The 18,773-nt window shown below is 39.9% G+C and overlaps 1 long non-coding RNA gene across 1 annotated transcript; it reads left to right on the plus strand.

Annotated features, from left to right (window-relative positions):
- Positions 1-4,816: 4,816 nt before the first annotated feature.
- Positions 4,817-17,310, plus strand: LOC125007162. The gene is made up of 4 exons (XR_007112660.1): positions 4,817-4,863; positions 5,193-5,256; positions 16,955-17,022; positions 17,176-17,310. It is a non-coding gene; the product is annotated as an uncharacterized LOC125007162 (long non-coding RNA).
- Positions 17,311-18,773: the final 1,463 nt, after the last annotated feature.

Below are 18,773 nucleotides of genomic sequence, written 5' to 3' on the forward strand. Positions count from 1 at the left end.
TACAAGGGAAAAAAATAAAAGACAAAAGGTCACGTTGCAGAAAGAGTGAGCACATGTGGTAGTGAACAGATTCTGCTTGGCTGCAAGTGTTAAGTTGCATCACTAATTTCTAAGCAACCTCGCCCATTGTGTAGGAACATCTGAGAATTTCCTGAACATGTCAAATCAGGTAGATTCACTCAGTGCATTTACATGCATGGCTTAATCGAGCTATGCTCGACATTCGACTTTCTGAATGTGGTCCGGAGAAAATCAAATAACTGATGGGAACATGTCCTCCTCCCCCACGCAAGGTGGCGATATGAAACACGGCCCCCCTTCCGGTTGACCTAGTACATAATATAATAAACTGCAGTTGTTTGGGTGGCAGACCGGTATTTCAAACAACAACCAGATGGATAATAGTTCAGCTTTTCTTTCTTCTTCTGCGACCGGCTTTCTTGTATGTTTTTGTACTGGGGTCGTACGCCAGCGGTGCAGTTGTGGAGCATGTGCACACACATTATCCGATGGAAAATGCGATTCACTGTATACATGCTGGAAAAAACTCTAATTCTAATCGCATTGTCTGGGTGTCTCAATCGGATAATGAGAACTCTGATAATTTACATGCACTTAAGTTCTCCTGTTACAGTCCGATTAAGGCAATAATTAGTTTTTTTCATGTGCATGTAAACGCACTGACTATAGATAACCAGCTTGATCTTTTCTTTTCCCCCCTCTGACATCTGATTTGTTTTCAGTGTTTCCTTTAATTCGTTTGGGTGGTGTGCATACACCATGCTGAGCAGAATGCTGACAGTAGATGTGACAGGAGTCATATCTAAGCTGTAATTTCCTCTATCCTAATTACTTTTCCTTTGACATTTGTGGAAGTACACTCATTAAATTTGTGAGGACTCAATTTTCTGCCAAGTTCATCTTCACCTCAGTTTGCCAACGGTGCCACTAGAGAAGAAAAAAATACAGTAGAAATAGTAACAGCTGGAGTGGAGAATTTCTCTCTCCATTATTCACCTTGTGAAATCACCACAAACCACCATGCTAGCCTAGAAAAACTAAAACATTTGTGCTAAAAGAAACCATGTCCCCAACAAAGCAGTGTGTGTAATTTACACTAAACCACAGATTATGGTGTATTATGGCTCTAGAGTATGCTACAGTGTTTGATAATTGCTCCTGATTTAGATTTGCCTGTTGCATATGCATGGACTGCAGGATTTCAACAATAACCACGATAAAAATACCGAACAACTTCAATTAGAAAAGACTGCCCTGTTCAGAATAATTTTTGTTAAGACTGGGAAGGGTGGTATAAAACCTTGATAATCCATTCAGTAGGAGAATACTGGCTCCTAATTAATCATGTAAACACTTGATCTGATGGTTACTCTCAGGTTGGAATAAATCCATTATTTATGAGCATGTTTGCTCCACGTGGGGTATACATCAGGTGATGAGTTTCCTGGGGGGGCAGAAACATAGAACTGGCAACCAGCCCATCCATGTGGGCAGCAACACTGAAGGTGAAATCCATCTTGGTCTTCTTCTTCTACTGAATGAACTCTATCGTTAGTAAAACTGGGAAAATTCATCTCTTTTCATAATATTCTTGACATAATCCACGTTCCATGGCATCCATGTCCAATTTGCACATGTCATGTACATTTTCAGGCATGTAAATGCATGTATTTATTATATAATTTTGTAGATGGTGGTAATCTCTGATCGGAATGGCTTCAGCAGGGATGTATACATATTATCCACTTGGCAAAATGTAGAATGAAAACCAAACCACAGATTATGATGACAATATATCTCATATATTGGACTGAAATTTTCTCCAGACACTTTACACTCAACTCCTCTCTATATGAGAATCATAGACGCTGGAGCTCACTGTCAAGCCTTTGTGAGGTGTCGTGGGCCTAACTCATTGAAACATCGGTGAAGGGAGGTGAAAACCCCAATGATGTGCTGCACACTGCCTACTGTTGTTGGCTAGGTTTGTTAGCTGGCGTTTTCTTGTGTGTGTTCTGATCCTAGCAGAAGGGAGAGGCGTTGGTTGAAGTGCAGTCGCATGTCCCACCACCTCTCATTACCTCGTGCTGTGGACTAGGCTCTAGCTGGTGTCTGGTTGTATCTTATTTCTGATATTGGCAGAAGGGAGAGATGTTTGGTTGAAGTGTAGTCGCTACTGCTGCTGGCTAGGCTAGTTGGTAGCTGTCTGATGGTCTGTTCTCCAGTTGGACCTGGCTTCTAAAGGAGTTTTGCCTCAGATCATGGCACAAGGGATCATAACATCTTGTCCTGTGTATTAATGGATATGCAAGACAATAATTGGGAACATCATGTTATATTGATATATGACCAGACTATACTGATTTCACTGGAGGCCTAGACATCGCACTATGCACTATATTGTATTATGAAGACACTGCTATCTTTATTTCATGAACCTGCTGAATAAAAATGCTGGCCCACTCTGTGACTTGTTATTTTGACCTTCAAATGGCATCCCAGAAATATGCTCCGGTGGCAAATAGTATTTTGCTTTCAGAAGAAACACCGTGTGAGATTTATGTCAAGTGTTTCTGTGATGTCTGCAATTAAAGCCACAAAAAGCATCCATCCTCCAGTTTACCCTTTGGAAGCATTTTACTAAAATCGCTTAAGAGCAAAGCAAAAACGTACTGACCTAGAAATACTAATCCTCTCTGCACGGGGTTTTTAAAAATGCTTATGCATTTAAAAAAATAAGAGGGAAGGAACACAGCATTCTAAGTTCACATCTGGCCAATAAACCAGTAATGTGACGGTTACATGCACACCATCATCTTCAGAGGATTCATTTCTTTTCACTGTCTGGTTGCATTTCCCTCCCTGTGTTATTACTCGAAGGTAACAAGCCTTGCATCGCATTATTTACGCCTTCACAGCAACACGTATTTGAATTCACCTGATGATGTTATAAATGGTGAAGCATGAGCGGACCAGAAGCTGAGGTAGGAGCAGCATGTGGTGTCCAAGTCTGTTAACATGTCCAGCTCTTCGCTTGTTATGATCACGGCAACAATACCGTGTGTGTCTGAGGGAGTTAGTTTCAAACTGCTGGCTTCCCACTGAACCTTTGTCTGTTTTTGTTTAAGTCCGTTACAGGACAATGCTCGGCATTAATGCCACGTATGCGGTAATTATCAGGGACCAGTGGACAGGAGTTATTTCGACGTGGAAAAATAAAAAACATGTTTTCCGCTGGTGGATTGTGGTTGGTGCTTGCTGACACCACCCACAGGACGACAGACATGTCAAAATACCAGGACCACACCGATTGTTGCAATGTGTTTTTTATTTATTTTTTAAAATTAAAATAACATGATTTAATTATACATGCTGGGACGATACGAAATCAGCCAAATGCCATGAAAGGTCACTGCACATAAAGTTTAATTCATGCATGGCGGCAACTTTTGCTTTGGTACTGGATAAGGTGAAAGAGAGTGAATCTACGTTAGATGGGAAACTATCTAAAGCTTGGTGTTAATGAAACATGGTGAACATCGGCATCAGATACGCTGCATGATCGCCATCTGCTTCCTCAGCACCTGTGGAGGATTAATTGACTGCAGGGACAGTGGCCTCAGGAGGGAAGTCGGTTCATCAAGATGAAGGGTGGTTTGTAGCAAACTGAGGGGGAGGACAGCAGGACTAAACATGTACTGCTGAACCGCTAGTGTGAAATATTTTTCGTTTTTTTAATTTATTTATTTGTTTTAATTAAACTGGGTTCAGCTTGGGTAACACTACCTACCACAAAAAGCCACAAGCTACTAGAGCTGTAGGGACAGACATGCCTCGACTCAAGCAGAACATACTGAGCCGACTGGAGGCAAATCTCATTTGGGTTGGGAGCCCCATAACCATGTAAACACTTGATCCAATTATTTCTCTCCGGTTGAAATAAAACATTTGTTCTGTGCATATTTGAACCGCGTGGGGTAAAGGTCAGACGGAGCACAGCAAAACGGGTTGTTCAAACAAGTGTCTGGGCAAGAATGACTGAGTGGAAAAACGTTTTCTGTTGAACGAATTTGGTATCATCTAATAAGTTGTGGGGACAAAAAACTCCGCCTCTGTTACATTCTGTGGCAGGTTAACAAATATGTTTATCAGTTAAGTTGGAATCAGGAAGATTTTGGTCGGGTTGAAGAAATGTACTGTGTGAGTGTGTGTGAATGTCATAACTTCAAGGCTCCTACTAGTAACCTGTGGCACTGATATTTGTGTGTTTGCAATCCTTTTGTGCAGATAGTGTAGCGCTGGGGAAGACATACATTTTTAGAGATGCTTATCCATCAATCAGGCTTAACATTATAACAGAGTATTGTGATCTGTATATGCTCAGGGAACAAACATGTCATGCAGCATAGTGATGATGTAAACTATCAGCAATGAACTGTTTTTCTTAATTGGTATGGATGTTTAATTAAATGAAAGGTAAATGGAAAGTTAACCCATAAACATGTGTAGGTCTCCCTTGTGCCTCCAAAACAGCCCTGATTCATCAGAGAATGGACATTGACCTTCTGAGGGTGTCCTGTGGTGTCGTGCAACAGAATGTTGTTAGTGGGGGCCTTTGGGTCCTCTGGGTTGAGGGGAGGGATCTCTGTGGATCAGGTTAGTTCCAGTGCATCCCACAGTTTGGGATCTAGTGAATTTGGAGGCCAGGTCTTCAGGTTTTCATGTTTTTTGAGTTGTTCCTAAACCATTTTCATGTCTGTGTCAGGTTGCACTCTGCTGAGGAAGGCTGCTGTCATCAAGGAGTGTCGTTGCTGTGGAGTCGGGGTGCCTGGTCTGGTGTAGGTAGGTGCTACATGTCTAAGCAACATCCATATAAATGGCAGGTCCAAAAATTTCCCAGCAAAACACTGAATTGTCACAAGATGGCCAATCTACTTCTCCTATCAGTGGCCATAATGTTATGCCTGATCAGCGTAAACCCCCATTTGAAGTCCAGAAAATTACAACCTCAGAAAAGACTGGGGGGAAAAAAAGACTATTGCATGTAAACTTGGAGAGTAATGGAGCATGTGCTCGAGCTCAGACATGATAATTGTTATAAACAAACTGTTTGTTCATTTTTATAGAGTACTGGCTTTTCTCTAATTTCTAGTCTGCACCCCTTTCCACAGTTCCCAGGAAAAGACACCACACATTATGGGCGCAGACACTGACCAAGAAAACCCACTAAAGAAGGTGAGGCATGCTAAGAATTTGCATTTACGTTATGTTGCATGCCCTGCAGTTCACAGAAACGGGGCAGGTTTGGCAAATGATGCTTCTTAATCTTTTTGTTTATAATATATCAAACTGACACAGCATTTGAAGTTGATCAGTTCATGTTTTTGTGTATCAGCCCCCGCCACAAAAACATAATAATTCCACGACCCTCAGCCTTTTCCTAAATTGACAGTAATTTTGGTCATTTTGAGCTGAGGAACAGTGGGAAAACACATTTTATGTCACGAGATTTACCGTAAAGTTTGGCAATCAGTGATGACCACTGAGCTTAAAAATAGTTCTGCAATTCAGTGGATTGTTTTTTATTATATTATTTTTTATTTTGCTTTTCCTTAACTTTTTTTTTCTGTCTCTGGTTTTCTTACTATGTCCTCAATCAACTATGTGTCAGGCAATATTATGAATCTTTCCAGGCTTTTATAATTTTAGACGTACAGTATTGTGGAATACCTTTTAGTAAAATGTTTTTTTTACCACTTTAGCATGTGTGCAGGTCTAAACCAAGGCCAGTTAAAATCATGAAATATTCATGTTGTTTTTCTTTGACTATTCCCATTCACGGGAATTCACATTTAATCTTAATCAGAATCATTTCATCCCCCTGGGGCTCGACCGCTCTCTTTATGGGTAAGTGTCTGTTTTCTTCTTAATTTAAGGTGGTCACAGAATTTTCTGGATTCTTCAGCTGCTGCTTGATGGAGCTGTTTTGATTGTGGCAACTGGCCGCCCGGGGTGTCATTGTGCCGCCATGAGGTCTATGAGAAACAGGCATTAAGGCTTGGACCGCAGTTAACAATGTGGTTTACCCCAGACCAGGAGGAGGAGGAGGAGGAGGAGGAGTGATGGAGAGAAGGAAGGGAAGAAAAAAGGAAAAACTGAGTGGATGCAAACAAAGCTTTAAAAGTGTCTCCTATTTACATTTTACTTTCACCCCTGTCCTTCTCCTATCATCCATCACTGCCTTTCTTTCCACCATGACCTCAATCTTCTCATTTGGCTCTTCCATTTAATTGTAGCTTATAATAACTTTAGTGACCTGATTTATTAGCTGCAGGTCAAGGTGCACATATTTGTCACCTGCGTCTGTGAGCTTTGATGGCATCTGTGGTGATGGATCATAACTACTGAAGACAGGAAGGGCAGTAAGGAACAGACGAGCACAAAAGGAGGCATCGAGAGATGTAAGGATGGACTGAAAGTCATTAAAGGAAGAAGGAAGTGGAGAGAAATGAGGGATGTAAAACATGAAAGGTGCAGGGAAGAAAAAGAATGGAGTTAATATTAAGGTGAAGGTGACAAAGATGTGAAGGAATGAGGAGAAGGAGTAAAGGATGGAACCAAGGAATGCAAGTGTGCATGAGAGATTTGTAAAGATGGAAATACAGAAATATCTGAAAATGGTGCTCTGGCAGCCAAAGTGTGGGAACCAGTAAGATGGACTGATGGACACCACAACCGACACTGTGACATCCTGCACTTCGTGCAGCTATCTCCCTTTAAGCAAACTTACCCAAGCTCCCAGAGCAAATGGTGGACGAAATTTTCGACCGTCTGATTTGGCTAAGGTGACCAGATAAATTCTGACCTCAGTTACTGGCATGATTTTATTTGCATTTCACTTTTAACGTGAAACAATCAAACAAACAGCTGTGGCTTTGCAAGACATTTATGAAAGAGCTCATAAAAACTCTGCTATCTGCTACAGTATTTATGTATGCCTATATAATGCATAAGATTATTTAACCACACCTGACCTGGTTATTTAGTCCTTCCACTGATTCAGGTCATGACATGTTTTAAATTGCTTATCCCCTTGTAATCAAATGATTTAGATTGAATTAAACAAGGATAGGCCACCTAGTCTCTAAAACTGTGGGATAATTGTAAAATTGTTACAAATAAATTAAATGAACTTTCCTACACTACTGTGGATAACCACTAGGTGGAATTATAGAGTCCAGAGGGGTATTGCATCCAGTTTAAAAAGTCTATGCTCAAAAAGTGGGTTCTTTAGAAGCTATAGGGTCGTCATAATGTCTTATTTCATAGATGACAACATGAGACAAGAATAAAAACATTTTGCACGCCATTTATCTTGCTTGTACTCGCCATTTTAGTAGGTCATTAAACAAACAACAGACTCTCTGGAACAACAGACTGATGGAAATCCAGACCGGTTTGTGAGGCGATGCCCTGATTCCATGGTTCCAGAGTGAAATAATTTCTAGTACCAGAACGTTTCTGGTGGAAAAGCATTATCAGTGCGGGAAATCAGCACTGACTCCAGGATGTCCCAGACTCAGACTGCAAAATTGTCTGTTTTAACTTCAACCACAATTTGTTTTCCAAACCTAATCCAAGTAGTTTTGGTGACTAATCCTAACAAAAAGCCACTGAAAGTCAACCACATGAAAAAGGGTGAAAAACTTTTGCTTGGCTTATTACACCACCAAACCCTGGATGAAGAATTAATCACTCTTTGTTTGTTGAAAATCCACTTGTGCCTTCAAAACATTTGTGACTCGTCAGAGAATGGGCATGGGCCTCCTGAGGGTGCCCTGTGGTGTCTAACAGTAGTTAGTGGGTGCCTTTGGGCCCTATGGGTTGAGGGGTGGGGTCTCTGTGGGTCAGGCTCGTTTCAGTGCATCCCACAGATACTTGATCAGTTTGGGATCAAGGGGAATGGAGGCCAGGTCAACACCTTGTGCTGTTTTTTGGGTGGTTCCTAAACCATTGTTGTTAGTATGCATCCTTCTGGGGATGGCTGCTGCCATCAACGAGTGTCATTGTTATGGGCTGGGGTTATCTGGTCTGGTCTAGGTGCATGCTACATGTCTAAGTAACATCCACATGAATACCAGCAGAACACTGTATTGTCACAAAACATATGGATATAATTTGTTATTGCCTTAATTGGACTTTAACTGGACAACTTAAGAGAATGTAAACACGTTAAAATCAGAGTTTTCTTTATCCGGTTAAGACACCCACATAATGTGATTGGAAATCGATTTCGTCAGGCTTGTGTGCACTTAATCAGACTTTAACTGGAAAACGCGTGAAGCGCATGCTCCACAACTAGCTGTTTGAAATGACTCTTGTTTATTATGTGATGTATTAGGTCAACCGGAAAAGGGGCTGCATTGTATTATCCTGCTGAAAAGACACACATTGCCACCTAGTGTGAAGGAGGAGGACATGTTCAGGTCAGTTATTCGATTTTCTCTGCTGAATATAAACTGGGACAAGGACCGCATTCAGAAAGTCGAGTTTCGATTAAGCTGCGCATGTAAACACACTGCACATTGTTGTTTTCCAGTCTCTTCTCTCAGCCCTTTTCCACAGAATACAGTACTTGGATGCTGTTGGAAGATGAACTGACATGGCTTTTGCTGTGAGTCATAAATCATACATTATGTTTGTATTTCAAAACACTACCTTTGAGTGTTTTGATAATGGTGCAGTGAATTGTGTTTAAACCTGACACAAAGATGATACATCCTCCAAGTCTCTATGGCAGCTTTGATGACTGAACGGCTATTTAGCCACAAGGAATGGTAGTGACACTGAGGACAGTAATTCTATTGACGCACATCGTGCTCTGTGGTTGTGAAATATAGCACACGTCACTTTCTCGTTACTTTCTAAATTCTCAAGACCTTTTTAGTTTGATGTTCAGGGTGTGTCATAATCGCAGCTGGATTGTTGTCACAAACATGAGGTAACAGGTTATGCATAAGCAAGGCATGTTGGTTAACACCACACACTGATTATTATTGTGTCCCACCCTAAACAATCTTGCCGATAGCCCAGAGAATGCTGTAGAGTGTGAAAATTAAATCTTGCCTCAGTGTTGTTTTCTGGACATTACCTCAGCTGCCACTTGAACAGTCACGCCTGTGTTTCTGAGTCAGTTTACTTCCCCTCTGTCAAGTTTCTCTTTGACCAACAACATAAAATATGCCCTATGACAAGTTTATTCACACAACACTGAGAAGCAAATAACAAACCATTTAAAGAGCTGCCGGGAAATCTAATGAACCAAGGACATTTCTGTTATGTAGTAGAAGCCATAATGAGTTCTTGTGTAGCCTCAGGCATTTGTTTACTGGGGGTTCTGGCAGGAGCCATATATTCATGGAGAGTGTATTCAGCTACACACAGTATAGTACATACAAGAATCACAGACAAAAGGTGACTAGAGGTTGTTTTAAGGCCCCCAGTTACTTGCAAACATCCAACAGGGATAACTGTTCCCACGAAAGGGTGAACAAAAGAGGAGGGACAGAAACATTGAAGTAGCAAAATGCTGATGTAGCAAAACAACAAGATGCTAAAAGAAGTGTTTCAGGAATTCATGTGTTTCCCAGAGGAACAATGGGAACTCTCTCTCCCAAGATAATTTACACACACACTGGCCACATTATTCAAGGTTAATGCAGACCTTTAAACTGGTTGACACAGAGGTCAGCAAGAGCTGTGTGACCTAATACACAGTAAAAGAAATAAACAATTTGTAAGCTACAGCTCTGGAATGTGACCAAGAAGGGCAGCCTACACTCCACAAGCACATTCATGGGCCTTCTCCACCCATGAACCCATCACCGTTTCACCAACTGGACTCCTGCTAAGAGCTCCTGCTACTATAGCATACTAGCAGTTGCACAAGATTTATTTATTAAAGTTTACTGTTATGTGATGAAAGTCAAGTCAACACCGACTAGTCACTAGCAACAATAAACTTCTTACCTGAATACATACTGTATATACTGAGAACAGACAGACCATGTGCTGCATACTGTGTGCTGCAGATATGTATAGCCTGTATAAAAACAGGCTGCAACTCAGCACCATCAGTAGCATTTAATAAGTACTCCACAGTACGTTTTTTTTTTTTTTTTTTTTTTTTTTTTTTTTTTTTTTTTTTTTTTTTTGTTTAGATGGGATAGGGTAGTTGAGTTAAAAACAATGCAGTATTTTTCTGAAGCCTTCTCTGTGTACAGGAGCTAAAGGTCTAATAACTTTAACAATGAAATTCACCAGCAAATTGTTCATGACGTTGTTAATTGACTGTTGTTGAGATGACTTGTACCTTTCCTATGCTAGCGTTAGAGGACACCTTATCAGATGAGTGTGAGTTGCAGTAGTATTTTTTTATCGTATTTCTGGACAGATTTACATATTTGTGCTTGTCACAGTAGCACAGAATCCTCCTTCTTCAGAGGTGCCAATTTAATGAGATAATCAAAGTCATTCTCCTCACCTCAGCTGTGGCTGAACATGATGACCAAAAAAATGTTGTCTGTGAACACGGACCAGACATAATTAATTTTGCCGTCTGGACCCAATTGGGAAAACCACTTGGTACAAACAAATTAATTTCTTTGTGATAGCTGGCAGCTTTCCTTTGCCACTGTCGCCTTAGTACTTGCATTGGGGGGGGGGGGTCAAAATAAAGGTCTTGTGCCACAAGTGCCACAATGCCACAACAAAAATTTACTATTTTTTTGTTGGTTATTGTTGTTTAAATAATGTAATGTAATGTAATTATCCTGATAAGAAAATGTCATTTGATTACTCTCACAATGTATTAGAGTATTTTGCTAGTGATTATCTGATGGATTTCTCAACAGCCCTGGGCATCATGGCAAGTAATGAGTTTTTGGCATGACCCAAAAGCATTAGCCAGGTCTAGAAATACAACACGTAGGTCTCTCTCTCTTCTCTCGCTACGCTAACTGAAAATTGGTGCCAAATTGTGCCGGTTTGCTGTAAGCATCCAGAGAACTCTGGAATTTCAGCCTTTTGCACCAACATTTCAATTAGACAACCTCCGTGCCACAACACTAAAGAAAACCTTTCTTCCAACATTGAGTAGACTGAACGGTCTGAGCTGATTTATGTCCCTCTCTTTGAGAATGAATATCCCCCCTGCCCTGCGCCATGCCATGGAAATAAACTGTCTCTTCCATGCTCTTTCCACCTTGGTGGGCTGTCATCACACTGACTACCTATTTCACCAATAGGTGGAATATCAGATGGGAGTGACAATTTTCTAAACCTTTCTCTATCTTCCACCTCCTCCAAATACTCCCCGAGCTTCTGTTTCTGTACCACGAGGCTATTCTTCTCTTTACCAAATAGTAACTTGACAAATCTAAATGGATCCTTATAGAATGCTCTAGTCCTCTCTTTCCTTTTCCTATTTTAGTATCCTCTGGTTCTTGTGTATCATTTCATCAGTATCTGCATAACGTACGGTGGTTACAGCAGCATGAGACCAAGAACAAGTAGCATCTTGATTCTGTTGAATGTGAGCAACTCTGAAAGTGATAGTTTAGAGTTTTTCATCCATCCAACCGCAAACAAATCGGTTACCAAACAGCAGCTTGCATGTGAAAAAGAAATTTGAAGGAGTGTGTGGATTGTGGTTTGGAACGGTAATCCTATTTTTTTTCTTTCCCCCTCTGATAAAAAAAACCAATAAAAAAAAAAAAAAAAAAATCAGGAGTAAACAGGAAATCATCAGCTCAGATATGTTGTTTTTATCTTCTTCAGACAGCAATAAAGTTCCACTGTGGGAATGAAACCTGAAATGTGCATGGTTTGGTTTGGAAGCTGTAGATGTTTTTGTACAACTAATATGACCACTAACACGAAGACAAACAAATTATTGACTTTAAGATGGTTAAGGTTTGGAAGCAGCAGGATGTCAGAAACTGCCTGCAAAGAGTCACAGTTATCTTTCAGATTTTTTTATTAGAACACGTAAAATATGTAAAAGTGGTTTTGACTGTCAGCCCCGGTGTCACATTAAGTGGCGGACGGTTTAGGAAGCAGTGTGTTACAGATCCACAGCAGCAGCTTCATTTAAATTCATATGAGGATGCTCGTGACTTTTAGTCTGGATGAGATGGCTGGGGTCTGATTCGAGCTACGTTTAGCAGGCCTGGATGGAAGCAGCTTTGCACGCTTGCGGCGGATGTTGCTTCCCTCTTGGAGGATTTTTATTTTCTGTCTATTCTGTTTGTCGTGTAATCGCACCGACAAAAGGGTTTTAGGTCAGGATTTGTAATTGACTTTATGCACGAGACTGCTGTCTATTTCTCACTCTCCCTGTCTTTGATGCTGTCTTGGCAGCAGAACTGAAAAACAAAGTGGTCAAGGCGGTTATGCTTTTCACATGAACTGTAAACATAAAAACAAACGCACAAATATTTTGGCTACTTTAGTGTAAATGACTCTTGACACTTAGTCCAAAATAGAACTTTTTCAGGTAAGCTGCCATCTCAGACATTTTTGTCTTGGTTGCTTTGGTGACACCCTTAGTTACTGGTCTGATAGTACGTGGAAAAAGAAAGTGGATTCTGGAGAAAGCAAACATGCAAACTATTTGTGTTTAATAAAGATGCCAGCAGATGAATGGCCCCTTGTCCATCACTCTGTTAACAGTCATGATGGTGCATATGGTATGTATCCAGCAATAGCACAGCACAATAAAAGGAGTTGTAGATACGTGAGGCACAAATGACTCAAATGTCATATTTCACTGGTCATCCTTCCTTAGACCACTTAGAGAAGGTATCCTCTGAGCTGCTTTCATCCAGGACTAAAGCACAAAAAACTGATCCCAGCCTGTCTCAGAACCCACTCCAGACCAAAGCGCCCATGAGCATCTTCATATCACTGTTGCTGTCTGCATCACATTACTAATCATAAATGCCATAAGAAAAAAGGAAGGCCAGACAAACATGAATCTAACTGTACTTAAAAACACTCAAAATACAGGTTGACAGCTTCAAACACCTGGCAATAAGAATTTATTACTCTTATTCTACTAGTTCTAATAAAATATTAGAAAAAAAATGTTTTGAAAACCAAACTGCAGCTCTTTTTCTAGCAGCTGTGGCTGCTCCTTCTTCCATTACTGTCAGCAACATTTATTTAGTTAAGGTTTCATTTATAGAAACTATAACACTAAAAACAATCAAAAAAAAAAAGGTGGCAAAAAAAGTGCTTGGAGTAGAGAGAGTGGTCTGCTCAACCAATCAACTGGATGCTGTCCAAGTAATGAGACAGAAATACGACAAATAAACGCGTCATTTCTATGCCGATGACACACAGCTTAACCTCCCCTCAATTCTCAAAGTCAGACTGACATCACCTGGATAAAAAAAACTGTTCAAAGACTGGTTGGCTCAGTAATTCCTTCAGCTAAATGAGAACAAGACAAACATTTTACTCTTTGGCCCCCCACATCATATCGCTGCTACCCCCCAGAACCTTGACCGCCTCTCCTCCTATATCACACCATATGCAAAGAACCTGGGTGTCCAATTTGACAGTAATTTACATTTCAGCAGGAATGTTAATTCTGTTGTCAGGTCCAGTTTCCTCGAGCTGTAATGGAAATAAGTTATTAAACAGTTAAGTATAATAACTGCACTTGTCGAAATGGGGCACCACCCACAGATTTGGAATACACTGTGAGAATAAATCAATTAATATTGGATCAATGTTAATAATTTGTAATGAATCAATCTCATCATATTTGAGGTGTCAGCTCTCAGTCCAGGGACCCTCTGCAACGACTTAAGAAAAAATATGTGGTTTATTTACAAAGGTGAATGGTGAATAATAAACAAGATGATGAATAATGTAACAGAGTAATGGAAAATGACGAGAATGCCGAAATAAATGAGTTTAACAAAAGTGAGAAGTATGAACGGAAATGAGAACGCAAACGGAACCTAATTTCTCAAATTAATTATTCAGTTTTGTTTAAGGTTTCTTTGTCTTTGAATAACATTTGATCTGTTTTTATTTCTTCATCTTGTCACTCTAGGTCAGGGGACTTCAATGTATTTCAAGGACCAAGGATTAAGCTATTCAAAAAGTACACAGGTTGAAATGTTTTTTTTTTTTTTTAATTTTTTTTATTTTATTTCCAACTTGTGCAACAGTAGGTTACTGTGTTGTACAAGAGGCGTAGATTGACAGGTCTATTGTGGCACTCTGTGTGAAACGGTGCTCTGTTGAGACAGCTCCTGTGTCGTTGAATGAGTGAAGCGCCGACTGAAAGTTCTTCTGCCTCCATTTAACCATTTACTAAAATATGTTGAATTCATGTTAATCTGTGTTTAAAGGAATTTAAATTTCTGGGGGAAAATATTTAACAAAAAAAAAAGTCTAATCTGCGGGCCCCTGTTGAAGACCTGCCCTAAGTGTTAATAGCTTAGCTTATTTGTTGATACATTGATGTTGATCTATATTTTGCATGTTTTATATGACATGTTGAATGTTCTAGAAGTTGCCGCTGGTCTTGGCTGCTCTACTGTTTCAGTGCCACCATGAAAATGCACTTTTATGTATCTAATCTAATAGCACAATGTTCCTTTTTCCCTTGTCTTTTGTGACTGCCTGCATCTCCCTGATGTGTGATAATCCTTTCCCCCTCACCAGGTTAGTGGGTCAGAACAATCATCATTTCTGAGTGTGCTCTGTCCCTGTGTGCGGTTGTGTTTCTCCCAAAGTAACGGACACAGACAGACTGATGTGTGGTCTGATTACAGGTGACCTATATTGTGAATCAGGGTGCTGATGTAAAACTCTCCACTGTCACTCTGCTAACAGTCCTCGTGTATTTCTACATGTATTAGTTTTTTTTCCTCCATTCATTGGCAGAGACCACGATTTCCATCATCTCCCAATCCACATTTTTGTTTCTTTGGTCATAACAAGTTAAAGGTCTTTTTATATCCTAGAATATTAAAAAGAAATATGGGTTTTAAAAGTATGAATAATCTGACAGTTAAGTCAAAAACAATGCACAGTTTAAATTATAGAATAGTTTCAAACTGTTCATTTAAATTCACTACCTGTTGTTTTATTGTGGCTCTGGTGTGTGTGTGTGTGTGTGTGTGCGTGCGTGTGTGCGCGTGCGCGTGCGCAAAGTAAAACTAAATGCAAACATGATTAAAGAAAATAACATCACATAAGGAACATTTTAGTTTAAAACTGTTGAATAAAGTAATAAAGCTTGAATGTTAAAGCATTCTTCGCACACCACCTTTCTGGGAATTTTCCAAATCGCACACACACAGCAGGAAGCCAGTAAAACGTGACTTCCCTGCAGAGCTGTTTGTGGATCTAACCCCTTTATTCTGACTCCTAAAATATTTAAGCAAATAATTTAATACCATCTCATATCTGCTTCACAGCAGGGAGGCAGGAGTTCAAGGAAGAGCTTTTACATAAGGGATTATTCTATCCTGGGAGGGGGCAGCACATTTGAATTTTCCTGTTTCTGTTGAAGTTGTATTTAGATTTATTATATATCCGGTTGTTTGAGTATGGTTTGGTAGCTCCTTAGGGACTTCCCAGAGCTCCCAGCTTATCAAACCACAGTCAAAGAAGTGGAATGTAAGTGGAGCTGGGAGGGGTGGGTGAGATTGACGTAGTCACCTTTATCTTATTAATACATCATCTCTTACCCTGTATACCTTCCAAGAGTGGAGCCACGTTATCAATGATCCACCAATACTGCCACTAAACGTACTCACATTTTAGTCTGGTTAATACCACGCTGTGCTTTACCTCCACCAGTTACAAAGAAATGCTGGATTATTTATTTATCTTTGTATTTTTTCCTACTCTTAGTTTTGCTAAACCGCTACACAGGTTGTGGTATTGCGTCAAATAATTAACTAAAACAAAACTTCTCTCAGGAAAAACTACACTTTCACCTACATCAGCCTTACATTGATGACAGAGTCTACTTTAGGGTTTTTGTTTGGCCCAGGTCCCATTCACTAACAAGGAGGGTCTGGCGCTTGTGACCTATACATATACCAGCCACCAGGGGGAGCGCCACATGCTTTAGCTTCACTTTTGGGGAGCTGTCATGGCGTCCAATCTTTATACAGTCTTTGCCTGAAAGCTGCTGACTCATATTCTAATAAGTTAAGTTCCAGTGCATCAGCAATGAGACACAGCAGGGGACAAATCAAACAAACAAAAAAAAAATTAAAAAAGTCTTTTTTTTTTTGCCCTGGCAACTGTAGCTTCTCAGCTACTTATTTTCTTTGGTTGCAACACTGACACTTTTGCACTGTCTGTTTGTCCTCGCAGTGTCCGTCTGCACTGTTTGTGATTTTTTTTTTTTTTTTTTTTTTTTTTTTTTCCTGCTTGGCTTGTAGCAACTGGTGGAAAAGGAGACTACTGTGGCATTATATGAAATACCGGGTTCAAATGTTAATATAAAAATCATTGGCTTGTGCCTTCTCATTTTGGCTTCATTCGACATGTTTACTCCCACTATTCATAAATCAAAGTTAATACACTAAAGTGTCTCCCCATTCTTTAAGAGTTGAGGCTCAATAACAAAACGGTTTGTCACCCCTACCACAGGAAGTGGTTGAGGTAACGACTCCTTCTTATGACTAACTCCACATAAAGATGTTCACACTGAGATCTATGTGTCACCGTCAACACTTGTATCAGTGAGTCACTGTCTCGTGTACATTCGCACAACCTGTCCTTTCACCTCCGCTGTCAGCAGACGAGACCCACTGGTATAACTTTACACTCAACTGACTGATGGAAAAGTGAAACAGACCATTCACTGCTTCCCTCTCTTTTCTTATTCATGTAGTTACACTCTGATGGCGGAGGATCAATTTCCTCAGCACGCCCCCGTCAGTGTCTGATGAAGGACAGCAGGTAACTGAAGACCCTGGTTGACAAAATGACAAAGCGGTTAAAGACTGGAGCCTGTTTCTAAAAAAAAAAAAAAAAAAAAGAATAATGGCTGTAAAGTTTTGTTTTAGTTTAATTTGTACAGGAATGAACAAAACAATGTTTGCTTATTTACAGATTCTAGGTTTCTAAAGGACAGTTTGTCGAGGGCTGAAAGTGAAGACTTATGAAACCAATACTGCATGCGTGCTACAGATACACATACATATGCTGAGAACAGACAGCTCATGAGCAACACATTGTGTGCTGCAGGTATTTATAGCCTGTATAAAAACAGGCTGCAACTCAGCACCATCGGCAGGATTTAATAGTCATCGTCTAGTAAACTGGGATTGTGTAGCCGGGATTATTTATGTATTTTTTATTTTTTTTTTTTTTTTAAATCAATATTTCTCTGAAGCCTTCCCAGTGAACTGCAGGTCTAATGTCTTAGACAATGAAATTCACCAACAAATTCTGGATTTGCAGCCTCCTCCTCTCTGTTATGACATTTAGTGAAGTTGTTAACTGACTGCTGTTAATTAGCAGATGAGTGTGTGTTGCAACTAGTACTTTGGTTTTGCAGTATTTCATGACTGACTTATATATTCTGCATGTCACGTTAGCATGGGCTTCATCTTTGTTCTCAGAGTCCACTAGTCTGGACAATCATGATTAGATACAAATATTCTACCAATAACTGTTATAATAAACCAATACAAATAATAATAATAACACTAACAAAAACAATGGGGTTCCTGCAGCTTCGCTGCTTGGACCTCATTGTAGCATCTGCACAATTAATAAGTATGCTGTATTTAATAATGCATAGAGTCACATCTGCTAGTTTTTCTCTTTGAGTGGCTAAAGACATTTATCTCTTAGTTGGCATAAACAGGTTGAATTTCTACTAGAAACTAGTAGTTTAGTAGATATTTTGAACTCAGAGGAACATTCAAATCTCTTTGCAAACAATAGTGCAGGATAACATGTGTACTTCAGTCTGATCATGGAACATGTTCAGGTGGCCATTTGAAAATGCTTGAATTCTTCATGGTCAAGTTGTTCTGGTGAGTTTGGTTGGCAGGTCAAGTGACTTTTAGTTACATCAACATTGTTTTTGCGAAGCGCAGCTGTTCAATAAAAGAGTCAAAGGGCCACCAGTGACAGACGCACATATCTTTTTCCTTTGGAAAGAAAAGTGTCTTCCTATAAATTTATTAAAGAGTAAGTGTTTCACGCTGTTCTCATCTAATTTCAGTATCAAATAACTGAACTGTTCTAGAAGGTGAAAGCACTTCAGTGAGCTACTCTGTCTGATGAAGGAGGTTTCACATTGCAGTCGGACTCTTCAGATGTTCAGTTGTTTACGCAACCTTGTGGTTCTACTACTCCCAAGTCGGAGGAGTAGAGGGCCTTCAGCATTTGTCCAGACTGTCATTCCCACATGTATTACTGACATGCTGTTATTCACTGAAGTTTTGTTTTACTGCTGCAGGGTGCCGTATAGTATTTAAACTGAAACCAGTTGAGGTGATAAATTGAGGTTTTCAAAACATCATTGTACTGTTTTATTTTCCTGAACGACAACTTTTAGCTCCTAACCCGCATTTAATAATAGATAAATGTGTAAATATTCTGATAATATGGCTCAGTCCTGTCCTAGTCATGCAGGTATGCAAAGACTAATAGTTATTGCTGAAAATATTTGTCTGTTTCAGGTTAAAGTGGCATAA

Source organism: Mugil cephalus, chromosome 4, assembly GCF_022458985.1.
Source record: "Mugil cephalus isolate CIBA_MC_2020 chromosome 4, CIBA_Mcephalus_1.1, whole genome shotgun sequence".
Lineage (NCBI taxonomy): Eukaryota > Metazoa > Chordata > Actinopteri > Mugiliformes > Mugilidae > Mugil > Mugil cephalus.